Source organism: Zonotrichia albicollis, chromosome 1 (genome assembly GCF_047830755.1).
Source record: "Zonotrichia albicollis isolate bZonAlb1 chromosome 1, bZonAlb1.hap1, whole genome shotgun sequence".
Lineage (NCBI taxonomy): Eukaryota > Metazoa > Chordata > Aves > Passeriformes > Passerellidae > Zonotrichia > Zonotrichia albicollis.
Genome location: NC_133819.1, coordinates 38,962,781 through 38,986,128, shown reverse-complemented (window position 1 = coordinate 38,986,128; position 23,348 = coordinate 38,962,781). Strand labels below are relative to the sequence as shown.

Here is a 23,348-nt window from a genome sequence, read left to right as displayed (position 1 = left end):
ACAGAACAGTTGCTTCTCTCTGAGCTCAATCTTTATTTCATCGTCACTTTTATCAGATCAGTGCTGGTGGCAATACATCAAATGCTTAGAATTTCAATGAAATTGCCATTACAAAGGCTTTCATGGGTTTGCAAATTTTCTCTGGGCACAGAGCAAGACTGGGGTATGCAGCAGTCCATCCCACATTCCCTGCTCTCCTGATTTCCCAGTGATGATCAGAGCAGGCTCTGTGCTCACCATCTCATCCTGGTATTTGGTGTTTTTGAGTGTCATCCACTGGGTGGCTTCATATTTTGTAGTAACTTGGGAAGGTCAGCAGCCAGTTAGCAGCTTTGAGTTGATAATAGAACTATACATACACACATATGTGGTTCAACCACCTATGAAGTATTTCCATGTTAGTCATGGTTATGAACAATACAAATTATTTATAAGTTAGTTATATAAACAATCTATGTTTATACTAAAAATGCATCCAAAATACACATAAAGACACACAAATACAACATACAATATAATTCTCAGCATTTTCTTACTACATGTAATCACATTGATAGTCAAAAGAAGCCAAAAATTGAAATGTCACATACTGGGTATTTGATCTTTTAAAAAATCACATCTTGATGGTGCCTCCAGTAATTCTCTACACAACTTTACCCATTTTTGTTCTTTTCAAAAAGCCCTTCCTCTTTTCCTTTAACACAATGTTAAAATTTATCCAATTTCAGTATCTGGTACCAGTGAGCTGACTTTGCAGGAGTACCTTACTGACAGCTCATCTCTTACACATATGTACTGCTCTGCAAACAAATACAGCCAGAGGATGCTGAACCAGTTTTCTGAAGCTACCATTCTAGAAACACTACAAACAGCTAAGAAAAATATGGCTGCATAATTTTTAACAAAACAATATGGAACCTGATCCAATGCATTAATGGTCCATAATGCTATTGAACAAGACTACAAGAGGGACACTTTACTTGCAGTTGCTTGTCAGAAAATTACTCTCTGCTACTGTAATACTTCATGTGCATACTTCCAAGGAAGACTCATGAACGCACAGGTTCATTAAGGGAATGAGAGAATCGATTGTAAAATGGAAAAGGCCGAGTGAGGGCATATTTCAAAGAGATGAATATGGTACACTCCATTATGTTGTAATCAGCCTCTCTCTTTCATCCTAAGAACTGTAATAGTCTATCCTAATTTTCAAGGAAAAAAAAAAATCTCACTGCCTGCATCATACCTTCATCCCAAATACAGTGAGGAATTCAAATGTGCTGCAGGCAGTTTCCATTTACCATGGTCTTTGGAGCAGACGGTATTGATGTTGCTGACCATTTTTCTCCTTAATAAGAAAAACATTCAAATGCTACTAATATTGCTGCCTTGGCAAACCACATTTTATAGATGGGACTTGCCCTGTACATGACACATAGAACATCAATCAAGTCTGAATTTTATTTCAATTTATTATGGTTGCTGTCTAAATGAAAAAATGCTTATATCGTTAAAATGTCTTACAATATAAATGTGCAAATGATGTAATCACCCATTTTGTGAGAAAATTCTGATTTTGATTAAAAATATCTACAGTTGAACATCTAAATATTTAATAAATGTGGAACAAAAAAAACACAAGTGCATTAAGAAGCCACAGTAATTGGTACCTGGTGTAACATCATGGTTTTATGCTTGATAGCTTTTATCTTTAGAAGATGAGTTTATAAGGTATTCTTTTAAAATAGTCAGAGCTGCCTTTTTCTTCAAATCATTGAGAATAAATTACTTCAATCTTGACTTCGTTCAAGACCTCACATGTGTGGTTTTTTTCAAGTTATTATTTATCACAGTTTGCTTGCTATAGCCAGCTGTCTCCAGACTGAACCTGGTGGCCTGCAAAAGTCCTGCAAGCCTTCCAGATATGCAGCTCCAGGCACCACACAATTACCAAGGGGCAGAAAACAGCACCTTATAAGAAGAGAGACTGTACTCAATTCTGTAATTGACTGGAATTCACAAACATGTCCCAGCTACTGAGACAGAATTTAGGGCTCAGCAGAGTCCCACTGGTAAACACCACATGGGATGTCCCCAGGAGCTGGCTGGGATGCTGGCTCTCCCAGCTGCTGCATCCAGCATGGCACAAAGCAACACACCCAACACCATGTCCCTGCTGCAGAGAGCACTGCAGATCATCAGGTCAACCCAATGGCAGTGAAAATGCATTAAACTCTCATATTCTCTCTCTATCGTCAGCATACTGTTATTATACAAATACAGTACTCCCCCATTCTTGAACAGCCAGCTTCTTCTGCTGCGTTTATTTGACAATACTCTAAAGTCCAGAGCCTAAATGCAATGCATCAAAGAATGATAAACTGTTACAGAAGTTCACAAGCACGTTAAAGACCAGAAAGTAAATCCAAACAGTTTCTACCAGAAAATGAGAGTTGGCAGACTGTCAGGCAACTGATTCTCCCCTTCCACTCTGAGCCCACCTGGAGTACTGTGGGCAGCTCCATGGCCCCCAGTAGAAGGAGGAGGATAAGAGGGCTGAAGCACCTGTCCTGAAATGACAGGCTGAGACAGCTGAGGTTGTTCAACCTGGAGGCTCCACAGAGATCTTATAGCATCTTCCAGTACATAAAGGTGGCCGACAAGATGGATGGAGAGGAACTTTTTACAGGGGCATGTGGTGACAGGACAAAGAGTGATGACTTTAAACTGAAAGAAGGCAGATTTAAACCAGAGGAAGAAATTATTTACTGTGAGGGTGGTGAGGCACTGGAACATGTGCCCACAAAGGCTGTGGATGCCCCATCCCTGGCAGTGTTCAAGGCCAGGTTGGACAGGGCTTTGAGCAGCATGATCTAGTGGAAGGCATCTCTGCCCATGGCAGGGGAGGTGGGACAAAATGATCCTCCAGGTCCCTTCTAATCCAAACCATTCTGTGATTCCACGTTTTCCTTACTGGCACAAAAAGTATCTAAACCAGATATCCAACAAGCAAAAGACTGAATTGCAAAAGCAGTTGTTTAGCAGTATTGAAGAAGTGGTGAGCAAATGTAGTACAGCTACACACTGCTGCCTTTGTCATGCACAAGTCCCAGCATCTTTCACAAAAGGAAAACTTCTTGAAGGTTTTTGCCTTGCACAGAATTTTATCATAGCCAAGAACTGAGGAGCAATTTCAATTTGGCCTTTAAAGAAGAAAAAAAAGGATAAATAACTGTAAATGAAAGAAGTGTATGAGAGAGCTACATGACAGATAAGTGGACTTTCGTAACATTGCATATTGTAAAGTTTGCCAGAGTGTATTGAAAGAAGAGTCAGTATCCTGGTTAAATCACATCCTGCTGCAGCTGTCCAACTTTGTAGCTAAAATATTCATATTAACTCATATTAACATATTAAACAATTACAGAAGGAAATACAAAATATTATTAAAAGTATGTTGGCTTTGTGCTTTTTTTTCAGATTTAATAAGAGATAAAATGCTCTCAACTTTAAAGAGTGATTTTTTGTGTGTGTATTCACACCCTGGAGGCCACAAAGCAGTTGTCCTATGGAAATCCTACAAAATCTAAACTTTACTGTACATTTCTGATAGACACTTTAGACAAGAAAGGAAGGATATTTTAGCATTTATGGAGCTGGCTTGACATTTAGGGGATCTCAATTTAATTTCCTTGTCTGCAAGACTTCCTTCATAATCCCAGACAAAGTAAATCATTTTCCTTTCCCTAGTTTCTCATCTTCAAAATAGAGCAGACCATTAAAGTACTTGAATCATGCAAGTTTTGAAAGAAAAAAAAATATCGTTTTGTTTTCCATTTTTATTTTTCCATGGTTAGAAATTTACCTGAAAGCTCAATCTTTCAAAGGCTCCAATTGTATGATATTTTGTTCTCAAAATCAACAAAACACACTATTTATAAGTAAGACACTTTGTATGCTGCAGATCTTTGTCACTGGAGAGTCTTCCATTTTAAAATGCCTGCTCTGTGATAAGAAAAGATATTGAATAATGAGCACTGGGAAAGTTAATAAACAAAATGCATTCATGGCCCATTACTTCAAATAACTTTACTATATAAATAGTCCACTCATCAAATAATGGCCTCAATTAACATTTAATTCTCAGACAATGCATTTGTAATGTACTGCAGGGATTAAAAGTTCTGCATGAATATCACTATCCTGGAAGTGCCACTACTCACAAGAGGAGTACTGACATATTTTCCACTTGATTAAAAACAGTTTCTAGTCTTTCCTCACCCTGCTTCTCTACTAGACCTCCTGGTCTTAGAAGGACTAAAAGAAAATATATTCTCTACATAGGAGCTCCCAGTCCTGATGAAGACAATCAGCCTTGCTTTTAAAATCCATAAGCACGCTAATGCAGCGTTACTAGAGAGGAGAAAACCAAGCAGGCCCTTTGATTTTGTTAAGAAAGCAAGTGATGAAAATTCCCTCATGTAAGTGCATGCTTCAATCCTTTTTACAACAAGGTGGAACAAAGCGAGCTTTTCACAGAATAGTCTCAGTTGGAAGGGACCCACAAGGATCACTGAGACCAACTCCTGACTCTGCACAGGACACCCCAAGTGTCACACCCTGGGCCAAGAGCACTGTGCAAACACTTCTGGAACTCTGTCAGGCTGGTGCTGTGACCTGGGGAGCCTGTTCCAGTGCCCAACCACCCACTTGGTGAAAAACCTTTTTCTAATATCCAACCTAAACCTCCCCCAATACAACTTCAGGACATTCCCACAGGCCTGGTCACCGGTCACCACAGAGAAGAGATCAGGTCAAAATAAAAAAAAAATTTAAAAAGTTAGCACTGCCACCCCCAGGAACAAACATGACCAAAGCAACAATGGAAGAGCCTGGCATTATTTGGACACTGAGACAGTGATAAGCACTACAAGAACTGCAGAGATGCCTGGATACTTGCTACTTGGTATATCTAAGTGTCAAAGACCTTCCTTCATTCAGCCTTCTTGCTGCTAATGGTGAAAGAGAGTATCTTTGTAGTATGTGGTTGCTTTTATCCTGAAACACAATGACTGAGCCTTGATGAGAAGATAACCAAGTCAATTACTCGAACACCAACAAAACACATTCTAACAATGACTGCCACATTCATGGTGTCATTTTAGAAACTGACTCCAGTACATTCAGATTTTTTTTTTTGTGTCCTGTGGGTTTGACCTGAATCCTAATGAAATTAACTGCTAGAAGAAACCAAGCCAGTAAAAGCTACCAGATTTCAAGGCATGATGCAAAATCTGCTGAAAAAGGCAACAGATTCTTCTACTAGATGCCAAAAAGGAGGAAGGCTAGAAAGCTCCTGGAAATCTAAAATGGACCTTGTTGTGATTTGATGGTGAAGTGACAGAATAAATAAATAAAAAATATTAAGAGCTAACTTACAACAGAGATCTAAATATAAAATCCTGCCAAGACTCATTATTCTCAAAATGTATTTTAAGTCACGTTAGGACTTCTGCCCGTGGGTTCATCTAAGGCACAAAAAAAACCCCAAACAATTCAATGAAAATGAAATATTAAAAAAAAATAAAACTGCTTCTCAGCCATTATTTTCCTCACAAGTATTGTCTTACTTTAAATTTACTGCTAATACAGTATGTTAGCAGTTGTCCTTAATAAGCTCTGCATACATCCAAGAAAAGTGCACACACTGACAAAGATGCTTCTAGTTTTGCACAACACATGGCTTTTTTTATACGGCATGTTCTCTCTTGAAAACTACTCCCTCACAAAATGAAAATTCAGCAGAAACTCTAATAGCTTTCATATTTCAGTCTAATAGGTAGCATGGCATTGCACTGCCACCCACCTTTGCTACAATATTGCACAGCACATTTAACAGACATTTGCTTCCTTCACTCAGTCCTTATGCGCAGCTTCTGCAGGACCTTAGTATTAACATTTAACAGAGTCTATGAGCATAAAGCACATTTATGAACACCTGCTAGAACATTTTATTTGCCTTAAGAGTTTTATTATAACTGTTAAATTTTCTTGCTATGCTTTATGGGCCAAATCCTGGTCCAGTTTTAGCCTCAACTCCCATTGACTTCAACAGCACGCAGATTTGATTGTATGTGGGTTTCCATACCAATTCAATACAGCTTTAAAGAAAATGGGATCACTGGTAAGCACAATACTGGATAGAAAAAGCCAGCACTTAGCAACTCTAAATATCCACTGAACACAGCCTTCAAATGCAACTAAATAAACTCCACACTCCCAAGTCTGTAATCTCCACGCTGTATTACAAAACCCAACCCACACTGAGGCTAGAAGTACAAGGTGCAGGTATCCCATCCACAAACGGTTTGGTGGGACGTACTACCACCAACTACTCCCTCTCGGGTCACTCACTGATGCTCCTGCCACCAAAATTTGGTTGTCTGTATAAAAGCCATCAAAGGTCAGAATGCAGCCACGTCATGTTGGTCACCTCCTCTGACACATCCAGGCACAGCCCTCTTCAACAACACCAGATCAGTTGGAACCAACCATGCAGAGGCAGAAGTTGCAGCTGATGAACAAGAGCCCAGGGAAGATGTTCCAGAGGATACCCTGCCAGAAGTCTGGCTGTTCCAAAGATGTTCTCTACAACTGATCTTCTTTACCATCTTACTGGAGATGTTCCTAACACCCCTGTGAGACTGAACGTGACTATACAGAAGCAACATAGATCTTCATAGCTTAGAGAAAAATAATAACAGAGGACTCCAGGAAATCCACATGGAACTCCTCTACGAAAATTTAACCACATTTGAAATGACTTAAGAGTTTACTTTGCCCACTGTTCTTAAAAGTCCAAAAATAGTAAGACAGCTAGCAAAGAATAGACAATATGGCAATGCCACATCTGTTTCACAAAAGCCTGACAGTAAATGCTTGATTCAAAGCATACTATTAAGCCCCCCAAAATTCAAGCAATTATAAAAATGAAATTATAGACACAATGATGAATGACGACAAGCGAAATGTTAACAGATCTAGCACCATACAAAAAAAATATTGATTTTCTCTGATTACTACTTAGGTGATCAGAGTGTATGAGGTCCTAGTTGCCTGCTTGCTCTAGATTTTATTAATGCTTCAATATCAGACACCCAATTTGGAAATCAATGCTTACTTCATCATTTTTCTCTGAAGGATCCTATTATTCACAATTGATTTAACAGAAATGAAAGGCTTACCATTAACAAGACCCAGCTGCTGACACTTCTTAGATGAATTATTGAACTTCTAAGAGTGAATTAACTTAACCATCACCAAGACTTATTGTCTGATGTTTCTCATACCAAAGTCAGTGTATTTATAATTACAGAACCAAGTGGTAGAAAGTAACTCCTTTGCTGCCTCCTCCAACACCATACACCCCAAGGAAAAATTTGGCTTTGTAAAGATAAAAATATGAGTTTTGCACCAAATTCAGTCAGTTGGAGCTTAGTCTCTAACTGCCTTTCGACACCCTGAATCTTCATTTATTTCTAAAACTCATAGGTCATTTCAAGGTTCAGAAAGAAGAAATCCAATTTATGGCAAGTTACATCTTCTGTCAATGAGATTACTACAGTCAAAGCTCCCTAGGGCTGCTCATGCCCTGCCAGAAAGCCTACAGAAGACTATTATTAATTCCCTTTAGGTACAAAATGAAGAACCACCTTATGAATTGAGATAAAAGTAAAAAATATTACGCTACTGCAAGTACAAGCAGTACTACCAGTCCATGGCAAAAGCAGTGTAAATGTACAAAGCAAGAGTTTAAAACCTGCCATCTCAGCCACAGGGCTGTCTCTGCTCAGAACATAAATTCATCATGCCCATTTTCCAGTCTAAGTAGGACTATGCACCACCCAAGGTGAATTCAATTCCTCAAGTAAGAGCTTTGGCTCTGCTGAATGAAAAGTTCAATACCAAAAAAAGAGCTGGAAGGTTTGGAAGGGCAGATGATCACAGCAGCCACTGTTGTGATCCTACACATGAATATGTAATCCTATGCAATTCCCAAGTAGGTACACCGCTAATAATGCTCTTCACAAGTCATCCTTGAGAAGTGGCAATAAAACCCTGAGTGCCAGCACACTGCCCAGCTGCACTGACCTACAAACACATTAGTGTCAAGAGCACAGAGCTGTGCTAGGCAATATGATATCCTTCAGCCACTGACAGAAGAACCACAGCTGCCTGGTGACGCAGCCACAACAACTGCTCAGCTGCCAGAACGAGTGAACATTTCAGGTCTTGGTACACTTTTGGCTAATCTGTACTACCTGGCTGAATATGCCATCAAAATGCTAGAATGGCACCTGCTTTCCCCTTTAGCATTCATCACACTTACAGAGGTCAGCTTATGGTTATACTTACCTCTACAACTGCTCTGAAGACTTCAGCACAAGACCAAGTTCAGACTCCAGATGCAACACATTCGGGAAGTCTTCCGGATTAATAACACAAATTTTTGCCTCCTTTTTATTCCACAGAATGGTGAGATAACAGACCTGCTTATTCTTTTCACACAAGCTGAAAGTCAACAACTGTCCAAAATCACAAGAGCCTCTTCTCAAACCTCTCAACGGATTTGAGTGCTTTCACACTGCTAGAGGCAAAACACCTGGGCCTTTTTTACCAGGGTTACTGTGTGAGGAAGACAGTCTGGGAGCAAACCAATCACTTTTTGAATACTGTATCTCCCTCCCAACCCCTGTTTTAACCCCTATCTTACTGAAACTAACCTGAAAATTCTGCTTCGGACATCGGACAAACACTTTAAAAATTAAGAAAAAGGGGAAGGAAAGAAGCTTCATAGACAGAGTCTCCAAGATCATAGGACATCATTTCCTACATTAGGAAAACAGACCAAAATCATAAAGTATTATTATTTTTAAAATATTTAAGTATTAAAAATTTTCACTCTGCCTCTTCTCTATAGAATGACACTTTTGAAATGGAAGGTGACTGGCCATAACTGAAACCTGCTTAAATTTGAGATCTGCATAAAACATATCTCAGCAAGTAGGTTGTCTTTTTTTAAAAAAGACATGGACCTTGGCAGATTTCCGGCTTTTCTTACACTCATTTCTTCCAGTACTTCCCACATTGTGAAATAACTCTTAATGCTATAAAGACAGTGCAGACTGCAAAAACTGGTCCTAGTGGTTCCAATGGGAGTGACGTGGCCAGAATTTGGCATTCAACAAAGTTTCCATTTCTACAAAGGTTTCATTTATTTTTCAGTTTAAAAATAACACCATATTTTGGCATGTAACTAGAGCTGCTCCTGCAATTCAGAAGAAATAACACTGCTGGCAAGCCTCAAATCTGTTCCAAGACAAAAAACTGTGTTGGCAGAACTTTTCCTAAAAGTTCTTTTTGACTAGAGGCAGAATTCAACACCAGCATAAATGGAGAAACTTCAGTGAAAACAGTTATGTTACACATTAAGTTTATATAATGCAAATATATTTAGCTGACGTGGAATTTAAATTCTTTTGAACCAATTCTGTTTATCTTCTACACGTACATAATAACTTAGCACCAAATTCTATAATCATTCTTCTGTGAATACTCTTTTCTCTCCTACATAAATGGTACTGTTCTATTTACAAAGTACCACAACCATGCCACACATTTTTTTAACATAAGAGTTATCCAATTAGGATGTGGTGAAATTAAAGCTGCAAGATCTATATTCCTGCATCAATTACAGGCACAGAAGAAAATAACATAAATCTGACATTTCACAACTTCTGAGGGTTTGATTTTGCAACCTACTTTCTAAAATACCTTTTTTGCACGTCATACCCAAGGATTTTTTTAGAACATGAATACAGTTAACCAATGTGCAGTGGTGCTTCATCAACACAGATCACAGCAAGATTTGACTCCCAACTCCACTGTAGCACAGACAACAATGAAACCATTCAAGTACCAAGATAAAGATGCCCATGCTCCTTGGATATTCAGGATTTGGCTGGTTGATGGATGGGACAAAGTACTTACAAGGAAACCTGTACTATTTTAGATTAACTGTAGAGAAAAAGTGAATTGAGTTCTTCTTGCCAGAGAGAGGGAGAAAGTTACATGACAGTGGTATCAGGCTGCTTCAATTCTCTTGAAGAAAAAGCAATACAAAGCTTAAACATGTAGATATTTCTAAAGCCAAGTTCTAAGCACAGCTTGCTCACTGTACCCTAAATACAGTTGACTTAACTCTAAATACAGTTGTGTGAGTATTGCATTGAACATCTTCGGTGTTTTGCCTTTTTGTCAAACCATGCTTTTTTTTACATTTTATACTGTCACTGAAAAAAAAATATAAAGAAATGCAGACTGAATTTATTTACCTTCAGATTCTTAAGCATTTGTATCCAATGCACCACAATTCATGAACTGCTTCACATAATTCAACTAAGCACAACTAACACACCTTTAAAGGTCCCTTCCAACCCAAACTATCCTCTGATTTGAAACACTTGATTGTACGAGTCAGTCTGCCTACATGTAAGGTATCTTTTCAATAAAATATACCACTTTAGATGTCCATTGACTTGAAATTATTCAACAAATAAAAAGAAAGGTTAAGAGGTGATACTTATGCTCAGACCACAAAATAATGCAGTTAATTTGACCACCAATATAATTAATACAATGACCAGATAAGTACAGTTATAACTACAAATAAACTTAATATGCTTTATATGTAAATAAAAACTAAATAGAATATAAACTAAACTTGAGGTCTGGAATTCCAACCAGTTCTCACTGAGAACAAATTACACAAAATTTTCAGCACAGTGTGCCTAAGAATTGATGTCACAAAAATCAGACCTTCAGAAATTTAAGGCAAATTTGCCACCAAGGAAAACACATCAATCTATGATTTTTTTTATTTCCCCTGTAGAAATGTACTACAGGTGTTTCAGAAAGACTTTGATTTTCAAAAATAAGTGGTCTGTTTCTTTCCATACATTACCAAGTCTAACAGAGGCACATTTTATTTAGGCTAAATCATGCCTTATGGGATACACTTAGGAGGAGGAAAAGAGGACATACAACTGGCATTTGAGACATATTGCCAGTGCAAAGCTGCCAAAAGCACACAGCAGGGAGCATGTTTTGGCTATCCATGAGCAGAATAAGCATGCACTCCTTAACCACTGCCAGCTGGCATTTGTTTCCAAATACAGAATGCTCACTAGGCAGTTTGGAGACTGGACATACTCCTAACCTTAACTATGCTCCCATAAAAATGTGATGCTGAGATACCTCATTAACCATGCCTCTCTCTTTGCTGACTGCCAAATGAGAGAGACTGAATGACAAACAAAAAGGATACATTTCTCCCTGTGCACAAAAAAGCACTTAAAGTGTATCCTAACATACTCAAGTACTTACAGTAGAAGAAAGATTTTAAGAGTGTTGGAAGAAAATTGTGCCAGAATCTCAAAAAGCAGAAACACTGCCACGCTCTATTGTACATAGATAGAAAAAGCGAAATCCAGAGGCACAGAGTAACGAGAAAACATAGCAATGTATAGAAAGAGTGGCTGGCACTGTGATTATAAACTGCACTATCATGTTTAATACAACCTCCAGCACTCCTCACAACAGACGCTCCCTGCTTTATGTGCTGGGGCAGATTTGTGGGTAGAAGATTAATGTCCCCCTCCATCTGTTAATGACTATATAGGTCCCCTGGGCTTTGCACCAAGGGTACTTTGCCCTTAGGATGGAACAAGAAATGGGAATCTGTGTTTGTTACAACATGCACTTATTATTTCCAGCAACACTAGCAATTGCTAGATGTGTATATTATTTCAACTTTATCTACCAAAATCATATTTTATCATGGTAGCTCAACTGTGGTTCCAAGTAGATTTTCAAAGAGATCAGTTAAAAGGAGAACAAACCAACGGGGGGGGCACTTTTCACTTTCAAAGTCCTTTCCTGACACATAGAGCCTGCATCAGTATTTGCCCTGTAAGTGCTCTATTCATTTAACTTTGCACTAGAATTTCAAAGTGACTCCACTTTTTGGATTTGCCTTTCTCTGTCACTGATATCCTGCTGTCATGGACCAAGCAACTCACAAGGAAGAAATGTACCAGACTGCCATGCAAAGGAGAGGGCACTAATTAAAGTCTTCTTTTCCTTCAGGGGGTTCTGAGAGTGGATTTTAACTTACCCCTGTTAACTGTACCTTTCCTCCTGAGACCTGGAGGCAAGTCAGAAGCACCTTGACACCAGCACAGTCTTCGTGGACCTAAGCCAGTTTGATATCCTGGAAGAATACAGGGAAAGAACTGTTACAAAAATGATGTTCTGAAGGAATGAGGCAAACATAGTCACCACTAGAACCATGATACTCAGAGCAAAATCAGAGAAAATCTTAACAGTATCTCAAATATCCATAAATGAGAAATCAAAACCAGAGCGTTGCTTCAGTAAAATCTCCAAATGTGGTGTCTCAGGTTTGTTTCATGCTTCCTTTCTTCCTTTTCCCACCCCTATCAATTGCAACACTGACCTCAATTCCATCTCAAGGAAGAAACTGTTGCCCCTGCCAAAATTCCCTGCGAGCACCAAAGGGAATTCCAGGGGCAGCCAACCATGTTTACATTAACACCAAGCATATTTAATCAACTTCTCCCTGTTTACTCAGCTCAACTTTGGAAAAAGCTGGAACACCTTTGCAGCTGAACCATCCACACAAGAATATTCTACCCTCTTTTTGAAAAAGGGAGATGAAATTTCAGCACATGACCTCTACCAATCCTTTTGATCCAACTGGGCACTCTTTCTCACAAACCATTCCTGCCCAACAAGAAAAGCAGGATAAGACCATAGTCAAAAGGGGAAAAGAAAGAAAAATGAAGAAGAAATTGCTCTGTACTCTGCATCATCTTCAGCAGAGAATTTCCTGGTCTCAAATGCTACCAGAGTGAAGAACCTGCAGCCACAAAAGACAAATTTTTCCCTCTATATCAGCAGCAGTACAAAACAATGAGTGTTGAACTAACAAAGGGTTCTGCCTGTCTAGGCCTTAGTTCTCATAGTATTACTCTGAAAACACTTCTCTACCAGCTTCTCAAATAAGAAAATACTCCAAATCTAAGATACACACTTAATGTTGCTAAAATTCATTGTAAAACACAACCAAAACATCCAGCCTGATTTGTATATATTTTGTTTCTGTAACGCAATATTGTTAGAATCAACAGAGTTGCTCCCAGATTTCTCATCTGAATCTAGTGATATTTAACCTTTTTCTTATGCTTCCTTAAGAAGGCATGTATTCCACCTTTCATTTGAAAATTAAAGGAATCATCTTTTCCTTTAATCTTTGTACAATAGAGGAAAACACATTCTGAGTATGATTTAAATACACAGAGCAGGTAAAAGGGATTCCATGCTAATATTTCTTGATTAAGTCCTTCTCAGGTCCTTTTGGAAGTCTGACTTAGAGACAAAAAGTTTGAAACTCAATGCTAAAAAAAATAATAAAATATATAGAGTTAAGAATATTAAGGACAAAAGCAAAAGGAAGGTAAGGGACAGAGCAAAGAGCTGCAGTTTCCCTTTCCTGTAGGGAGTACAAGATAGCACAAGATAACACATCTCCTTCTGAGCAACAGTTTGCTTTCCTTAATGTGCCTCCTCAAGTGCCATCCCATGGCCTGCACAGGTAGGCAGCCCCTGGAGAGAAAAGCCACTGAAGTCTGTGCATCCCACAGAACACTGACAGCAATCATTCAAGCTTTTATACAAGCCCCTGTACCTCTGCAGAAAGGCTGCTCTCAATCTGGCCTCCAGAGAAAATGCAGCAGCCTAGATTGATAACATCAACTCACCCTGCTGCTGATTAGACAGAGACTGTCTCTGACAGACTTTCTCAACAGCTGAACAGGAGTCTTTAGCCTGAGCCACAGCTAACACATCTAGCTCAACCACTGGGAAAACACATTTAATGTCAATTGCAAAAAAAAAAAAAAACCAAACATATCTGTTTGGGGGAAGAGCAGGGGAGTTACTGTTGCTTATTTGTGGAGAGAAGGGAGGAATGTATCATGTCTGCAACATACACAGACTTATGTCTCACACATGGGTATGGGATAACAAATACAGCTTGTTCTCCACTACAGAATTTTCCACTTTGAACATATAGACATCAATATACAAAGTTCATGTTATTTCAGTGAGATACCTTTTGAATGAATAACGCTGGCAGGATGATAATTCACGTATCACACATTCTTTGGTCATCTCTAACTCAAGGACAAATTGAAGTCTGAAGGCCAAATCTATGGGGATTTCTGGTGACATCACTAAGACCTCACACAGATGCCTGAGACAAGTAGTGCTGGCATTTTGCCCACCTTTGCACCAAGTTAGCTCTGAGAAATGACTCAAAAAACAAACAGTCAAACATGATGCCACAACTAACAAGAGTGAGCAACCCATCAATAGAGAGTACTCTCATCACATCAGGAACAAAGGACATGTGAACAATCAATCTTAGAGAGTTTCAATAGCCATTCTGTCAGGAAAAAAAAAACAACAACCCAATATTTCTTTATCAAAGTATAAGAGTTATCAAATTTAGTATGTTATATACCTTCCCAGACTTGTGAAGAACTCACCAACAGTACCCACAGCCAAGTCCAGCAAAGACTACCACTTGACCTGTGTCACATTTATTTTTCAGAGTTATTCTCAACACACAGCAGCAAGACTGTGACTAGTCAGGGCAGCAGCAGCACTTTGCCCCACAGTTTAAACTTGCTCCTTTGCAGGTGTTCTTTATCCATTTTTATTCAAAATTAGCTTGGCCATGAGCACTACACAAAGGGCTTCTCTGATCCCAGAAACAGTTCTTTTGTCCTAGGAATATAATTTAAAAGACTATTTAGAATAACTTTTACAATACTTATTTTCTCTGCAGGAAATCTTCTCACAGAATCAGAATAATTTAGGCTGAAAAGGACCTCTAGAGGCCATGTCCTCCAATTCCCAGTCAAAGCAGTGCTGATCTCAAAGTTAGAACAAGTTGATCAGAGTCTTGTCCAGTCATGTTTCTAAATCTCCAAGGTCAAATCTCACAACCTTCACAGACCTCTGGTCAGAGTTTAACTATTCTGATTGTTAATTCTTTTTCCTTATGCCCAGTCAGAATTGCTCTGTTTCTATATGTGACAACTGCTCCTCACCCTTGCTCTGCACACCTCAGAGAAGAGCACTGTTCTCTGTTCCAAAACAGACTATTAGGAAATGGAAGGCAAAAATTCACCTTCATCTTCTAATCTCCAGGCTGGAAAAACCCAGATCCCTCAGCATCTCCCTGTATGATGTGTACTCCAGACACCAGCTGAAACAAGGTGGCTGCTCCAGATTAAAACTCTTTAAATTATTTATGAAAATGTAACAAAGCCTTTCACATATCTCACCTGCATCATGCAACATTACTTTACAGGTCTCCTAACACAGACAGGACAATTGGTACCTTACTTTCTGATCCCAAACAAAGTTCTGAGGACAACCTCAGAGGAACAGCAAGCATAAAGGATTTGATAAGAAGATGCACAGAGTGGCATCTCAGATCACCTAAACACACTCTGGAACAGCACTTTTTTAAGAGTACAAAGAAAAAAAAAATCAACATTTAAAAGAAGTTTAATGTGGTTTAGAATGTAGCTATACAGCTTCCTGCAGTTGACCCCAGAAAAATAAAAGACATGTGATGTGTAACTTCCTTTGACTTTTCTTTGAACCCTTAATAGAAGTTCCTGCTTTAAAGAGCAGGATTTTTTTATTAATTGCTTTTACAATTTTCATTAATATTTCCAATAGTACCTAATGCTAAAATATCTGCATGCACCAATTCCATGGGTTAGAATACCCTCTCAAAGAAAAACAGTTTCTAATCTTTATTTTGAGATAGGGTGCACTGCATTACTTGGATGAAATGAGCAATACCCACCCTCACTTGACCCTGTTAATTCCAAAGCATTTGCAGAGAATCTAGACATAGGTCAAAACAGATACAAGAAAAAGGATACATAAGAAAAAGATCTGTTACCCTGAGTTACTGAGAGCACAATTCCATGCATGGCAGCACAAAGCCTGCCCTCACAGGGCATGAATCAGGTTTCATCCAGAGACCCAAGGAAGTCAGTTTTCCATACAACTTCATAGGATGTTCCCCATATGCAAGAATGGATTTAATAAAGATTTTATTTATTATTTATTTAGAGCTTGTCATCTATTACTTGGCTACATATTGCTGCCACAGGGAGAAGCTTTTCATATCTGCCTAGATAAGACCTAAAACCTCTGAAATCATGACTGCCAAACACTCCAACAATCAGCAATCCTAGATCTTAAGATTAAGCTGTGCAAGTTCAAAACCTGTACCCTTAGCAGATGCAGCAGTTCCACCCAAGAACATAACATGTATTAACACTGAAAAATAGCTGTGAAACTATTTATACAGACAAACACACCTGTATACTCATTTGTGCGTACTGTTGACAGAATTGTGTATATTACACACATGCCCCATACTGCACACATGACCTTCAGCAATTTAAGAACAGTAGCAAACAGCAGTGTCTGCAATATTCTGCATTCATGATGGAAAAGCCATGGCAAACACGCCAGAGCTGTCAAATGGTGATGGCACCTCAGCAGTGAGCCTGCTGCAGCTCTGGAACAGCAGGAGCACCCAGCCCCAGGTGCCCTCCTCCAGGCAGACACAGGGGACAAGTTGTAGCAGCACTGCATGAGAGGTAAAAGAGAAACCAGTGTCCCTCCAGAGAGGGGCACGAACACACACTGGCACAGAACTCAGCTCTGAAGTTTCCACATGACCTGGAAAGGTTTTGCCATCATCTATGTAAGAAAAAGAACAAAACCCACTCTATGTGCAAAGCTTTTTAATGCCTCCACAACTGGCACTTATACATCTCCAGGTTGGGGTTTTCTCCCCTCCTTTCATCCTATCCTCTCCATTCAGGTTATGTAGAGACCACTTCCAGAGTGCCATGCTAATTAGCAACAGCTTGCACTCTTTATTAAAACTAAAAATAACCTCAAAAAACCTAGTGAAAAGAAAAACTGAATGAGCACATATGCATTTCATCATTTCAGTAATATTGGTGTTATTTTAATTATACTTAAATAATTTTAATTGTGATCTGAGCAGCAGACTAGCTATAATTGCTGAAAAATAGAGTTATAAATGAAACATAAGGTCTATTGCCTTACAGACTTGTTATAAAGTGCTACAAAAATATATATGTCTGTGACCAAAACTAAAAATAATAAGCTCACTGTGTAAGGACAAAACAAAGAGGTGAACAGTAGAGGAATGTTCAGCTGGTGTAACAAATAAATCCAAAACCTACAAAGTATAACTTCAACAAACTAAATAAATATTTAATAAAATTAAGTTCTTTTTACTTTCACTTACATGAGTAGGTCCTAAAAAGAGGAAAAAACACATTCTTTATAGTTCTACAAATTTTCTGTATTTCCAGTACTTCATTGGCTTTTTCACAATGGGCCTTATTTTGTTGCCTTATGTCTGTACTTCCTATATGTTCAGCATTCACCAATCTACCTTGAATACAAGCTAAACTATAGATTACAGAAAATGAGAAGTTCAGTGACTCTTCCAGTCTGAAAGATTTCCCAGTACTGTAGCAAACAGAATACTGCACATTGCTTTGTGGAAGGCGAAATATGATTTAACAGACATTTCATCAGTGTCTTGGGAGTCAAAGACCATCTCCTATAATATTGAATATTTAATTACAACACAACCTACAAATAAGAAAATATTGGCCATAATTTCCCCAGCATCTTGCCTAAGCTGTAACAATAGTTTGCACTTGCAATATTCACCACAGTAGACTCCATTATTATAATTAAGATCAGCTAAGCTGTTTTAGGGAATTTCAATAGCTACTGTCTCCTCCTAACAGATGAACAAGAGAGAGTCAATGATATTGAAAGACAACAGATTTAATGCAGATAACTTACAGAGTTCAATACCACAAAATATTACTGAAACAACAGGTTATTAAACCAGGCAAGATATTAAAGCCTTGTGCATAAGATAACCGCTAGCTGAGAAGGGCTAGAAAAACTTCCACCAAAACAAAATCCACTTTGTAACTGCTTATAACAGCTGGATGACAATGGCTGGACTTTGTATTGCATCCCACTGAGGAGTGGCAGATTTTTTAATCACTGCTTGTATCACCTACTAGGAGAATCCCACCGTGGGGCGAAAAGTAATGAAAAACTAATCTTGGTCTTGAAAATACCTGTACTTCTTGTGTGAAACACCAGTATTAGCACAGATCTGGTTGAACCTGCTTGCAACTCTGATTTTCCATGTGGAAACGCACAGAAGTGAACAGGAACTCAGTTTATGCTACCTACCCACCATATCCTTATCGACAGAAGTGTGAAAATGGATGATCCCTTCCAGGCACACCTGGCTCAAACTCCTACTGTACACACCTACAGACACTCATAGTTAGGAATTTGCTGCAATAATTCATTTCTTTCTACAGAAACGGGGATAAGTGAGAACACTGAGCCTTCTACACCTCGCCCACACTAGAGACCCACTACCCCCAAAACAAACTCTATCAATAAATCCCTTTTACTACTGACATAGACAAAATTACCTCAGCAGAAAATGAAAAAGCAATCCTTGGTGGTGCCACTCTTTCTACGTAGAGAGAACCCAATTTTCATGTGTAACATAATGCTATTAGGGTGAATTAGCCTGAAAATGCAAGAGGACTGAGACTTCTGCAAGAAGGTGCAAAAGAGATGCAAAGTACCCAAAGTGCAACCATCTGCGGTGGAGCCACTTTGGATTTTTCACAACCACACTTAGTCACAACATAATGACAACCCAGGTTGAAGCACTCCAATTTACTAACACCATGAGACTACTACAGGAGGACAAATCCTGCAACCCTTCATCTAGCAAAGTATATTTTGCTAGAAGCTGACCCACATAAAAAGCTGAGGATAAACCTTCTCTGATCATTAAAACAGACACAGACAGATGCTGACACAACAAGCTCCTATCCAGAGCTTTATTCATAAAGGAATGATTTAATTAATATTGCAAATGAAAACCAGCCTTCTTGGTTAAAAAACAAAGCACACACTAACTCCTGATGCTCTTATTTTAAGAGCAATGTTTTTTTACTAAGTTTTGTCTCCAACTCTTCCCAAATGACATAACCAGAACTACAAACAAGTGATGTCCACATAGCAACTTCTACCACAATGACACAACTGATCTAAATTTACACTGACACCACTTTACCTTAAATCAGCTTCTCCCACATGCACAGGCCTTTGCACTAGGTATCCAATTCCTTGAGTCAGCCTTAGCATCATATATAATTAACCTATGCTTGCTGAACTTCCTCATGCGAACTCTTCCAAGAGAAAGAGACGAAGAGCAGACTCAGTGAATTTCCTTTCCTTGGACTCTTGCTTTACTGTCCTGGTGGGCATCTTTTGGATCTAGCACAGTCCTTGGACAATAATATTTTGTGTTGCTCCATTAACTACTTTGCTTTCAGAATCCATGCTATTGTTCCCCTTTCTCTTCAAAGCATAAAGTTAGACAGCATTTATTGCCAGTAATTTAGCCCTTCATATTTTGTTACACGCAGCTTGCTTAAATGCTATTAAAAGCATTTCTCAGCCAAAGGCAAAAAATCAACACTACCCAAACCAGCAAAATTCTGCCACAGATTCAAACGACCAAATTGTCACTCTACATACAAACAACAACGTGCCACTAGAAAACACCAGAAATGCACGAAGAGCATCCCTATTACCTTCTTGAATCAACGCCTGTGACACGCACACATTGGGTTTGCTAACCATGGATCGCTCCCTGGCAGGCAGCAGAAGGGATCCAGCAGAGCCCCACACCGCCAGCCTCACTCACCCAGAAGTAATCCCTGCTCCAGCCGCACAGCCACCGCGTCCCAACAACATCCTCCGGCGAGGAGGGCAGCCGCAAAACTGAACTTTCGCGCCCCAAGGGCGCAGGAGAGCCGCCCTGCACGCCTGCCCGGCCGCTGCCCGAGTTACCGGGGCACAGGAGCAGCGGGAGGCGAGGCGCGCAGCCGGCGGGAGCGCGGGCACCGCGGCTCTGCTGCGCAGCAATCCCGCTCACAGGGCGCACATCCCCGGGCTCTGCTCCCGCACGCCGAGCCGCTCCGCACAGCGAGCGCTGCCGACACTCACTGCCTTGTTTAACCACACCAGTAAACATCAAGTTTAGTGGGGTTTGGTTGGTCTGGGTTTTTTTTTAATATTCCGCCAAAACAGCCGTTCATTCAGGCCAACGCCGCCCAGCAGGAGAGCAGCCGCAGCGGCGGAGGGGGTGCCGGGCTGACAGGGTCCCGAGCACAGCCCGGCGCTCCATGCTCCCAAACCGGCCCCGACGCGCCTCGGGCGCGCTTTTGTCTGCGGAGGAGAAGGCACGGAGCGCCCGGGCGCTGCCGCCACATCACCGCGCTCACGGGTTGCAGCCCGAAACAGCGCCCGCGCCACCGCGCGTCCCGCCGGGCAGCGGCAGGAGGCGCCCGGTGCCCCGCGCTGACCCGCTCCGAGTTGCTGCGGGGGCAGTGCGGACGGGCGCGGAAGGCGGCGCGGGGGGAGCGCCGCGCCAGCCGGGACCGCCCGGGCGCAGCCGGCAGCGCGCCCCGCTCCCCTCCCGCCTCTCCCCGCGCCGGACGCGGCAGGCAAGGAACCATCCCCGACCCCCGGCAGCCCCGCGTTACCTCGGCAGCCTCCCGCTCCCGCCGCCGCCCCGCCAGTGCCGCCGAGAGCGGCGGCGGCAGCCCCGGACCCCCCGCCCCGCCCCGCCCCGCCCCCTGGCGGGGCCGCGGAGGCTCGCGCGCCCCCTTGCCGCGCGCGGGGCCTGGGGGGCGCGGGGCGATTCCCGCCCGCGCGGGCCGTGAGGCGGGAGCGGCACTGAGGGGACAGCGGGACTGAAGGGATAGCGGGGATAGCGGGGACAGCGGGATAGCGGGGATAGCAGGACTGAGGGGACAGCGGGACTGAAGGGATAGCGGGGACAGCGGGGATAGTGGGGGCAGCGAGGACAGCGAGGACAGCGAGACTGCGGGGATACCGGGGATAGCGGGATCCCTCCTGCCCGCTTCCCGCCCGGAGCCCCGCGGCCGGAGGCAGGTGCGGGTGGGACGGGACACGGCACCCCGGGCTCGCCCCCTGCTCTCCGGACGCTGCCAGGCGCTTCCCAGATCGAGCGCGGGCACCCCCGGTGGGAGCAGCCGTACGCCCGTCCCTCTTTCTGCCCAGCGCAAGGCACCGGGGCGCGGGATGGGCTTACCCCTTCCCGCCGACCGCTCACCTCTCGAGTGCTCTGCGTTTGGACTGCTCTGCCCGCAGCCTCTGGATATAGTTGTTCTTCCATCAGACTCCCGGCGCGGCCCCCGTTGGTAACACCTTCACTGCCGATGTGCCTCCTCTGGCCTTGACGGCTGCAGTGACTCTCCGTGCCTTCTGCAGGTGTGTGTGTCGACGGGGAGCAGAGCATGCAGTGAGAGACGTTAAGAATTCCTGCTACGGAAGAAATCCCGAAAGAGGGAGAAAAGGTGTGATGATGCTCAGATGGGCAACGGGCTCCAAGCCTTCCGTCCCAACAGTACTGGAACTGACTGGGCCTCCAGCATCCTCTCAGCCGCTGATCGTCTCAGCTTAGAGACGACAAAATCTTCAGGAGTTAAAACAGACAAAAACATCCTGAATTCAGATTTTTGACAGCTGTAATGAGCACAAGGAAGAATTATGTAAACATTATTAAGTGTTAATAAACACATGTCAGTGTTAGGCGCTCTTGTGCAGAAATGTTGGTAAAAGCCACAGTGAAAGCTTTAGTCATAATGTCTTTTTAACTTTATGTAGCTGGTGTAATAGGCCCAGTGCACTGCTGTTGCCTCGACGGAAAATCATTACCCAGTAATGGATGAGCCAGTTCGGAAGGAGTGCCACTGGGATACTGCACACTTTCATTCAAAGATGCTATGTATTAGAGGAAGTAGCAGGAGACCTGCCAACTTTCCCAATTTAATTATTAAACTGTCAGTTCCTGACTCCTTGTTTCGACTTCCTGAGGCAACATCTGGCTGTAATAACAAAAATAAATAAATAAAATAAAATTTGATCATTCACTCAGCAGCATTCTCTTTGCAATGTCCTTTTTACAGCAACTTTTATGAAAAGCTCAATATGGGGGATCCAGACCCGGCATCTCTCTGAAGTCCCCAAAAGCAAAGACAAGAACAGTTTCAGCTGTGATCCTCAAGGCAAAGATGTGCAGAAGGCTATATCATATACTTGAGCCTTTTTTCAACGAATCTGGTGGTGTGCGTTTTAATCTTCCTAATCCTTCTTTTATTCATAAGAACATCAGCGGGTTTTTTTCACTGCATGAATCTGCATGATATGACTCTGGGAGATTAAAAAAACCTCTTTTGCGAGCCAAGAATTTTTGCATTTTCATCAAACATTGCTTCAAAAGGGTAAAGTTGGTTTCAGGAAGAAAAAAAACATAAAGGATATCAGATTTAAATGCTACCAAATGTGAGCAAAACACTGAAGAGAAGTTTTGAAATATCTGAGACTGTGTCTTCATGTGTCCCCTGGATCTGTTTCATATGATGTGACAGCTTCAGCTCACAATTCGTTATTGCAGTGGCTTTTGGAACCGAATGCCTCTTTTTTTCATATCCTCACTCAAACACACGCACACGCTTACGAAAATATGGATCTATATATGTACACATGCACATGGAGAGACAAATACAGAGTGACTCAGCTCTGCATTCTACTTGCTTAATCAGTTTCAAAGCTTCAGCACTGTTCCCCTGCCTTATTTAAAATGCCTAAGGCCACCTTTCCCACGTTGCTTATTTCAGTGCTGGGGTACAGAGCCTTTGACAAAGCTGGGCCATCTACCCTGCCTTCTGCGGGTCACCCTCTCCTAAAAGCCTTTCTGCAGGTCAGGAGGTCAGCCCTTCCATTAATCACACGGCAGCTTGGGATTCAGCATTCACCCTGCACACTGGTCCAAGGGAATCCTGCGAGACCTTTCTGCCTGGTGGTCACTTGCGGCTAAGGAAGGAGATCGAGATCTGGAGGCAGAGGTCATGCAAGCCCAAACTGCAGAGAGATGGTAGGAATGCTGTGGAGTGACCACCATCGCCCAAGCACTGCACAGTGATTTG

The 23,348-nt window shown here is 41.5% G+C and overlaps 1 protein-coding gene across 7 annotated transcripts in view; it reads right to left on the bottom strand.

Moving 5' to 3' along the window:
• RARB (retinoic acid receptor beta) overlaps positions 1-21,009 on the bottom strand; it is a 323,775-nt gene extending 302,766 nt beyond the window's left edge. For 2 of the 7 annotated variants that reach the window (XM_026799015.2, XM_026799019.2), the window contains exons 1-2: positions 20,880-21,009; positions 12,236-12,331 (exon numbers count right to left, since the gene is read on the bottom strand). The gene's annotated coding sequence lies outside the window, so the exon portion shown is untranslated. Of the gene's footprint in view, positions 1-12,235; positions 12,332-20,038; positions 20,185-20,879 lie in introns of those variants that run through there. The other 5 variants (XM_026799028.2, XM_026799032.2, XM_026799023.2 and 2 more) reach the window with 3 other exon arrangements.
• Between the last annotated feature and the right edge of the window lie 2,339 nt (positions 21,010-23,348).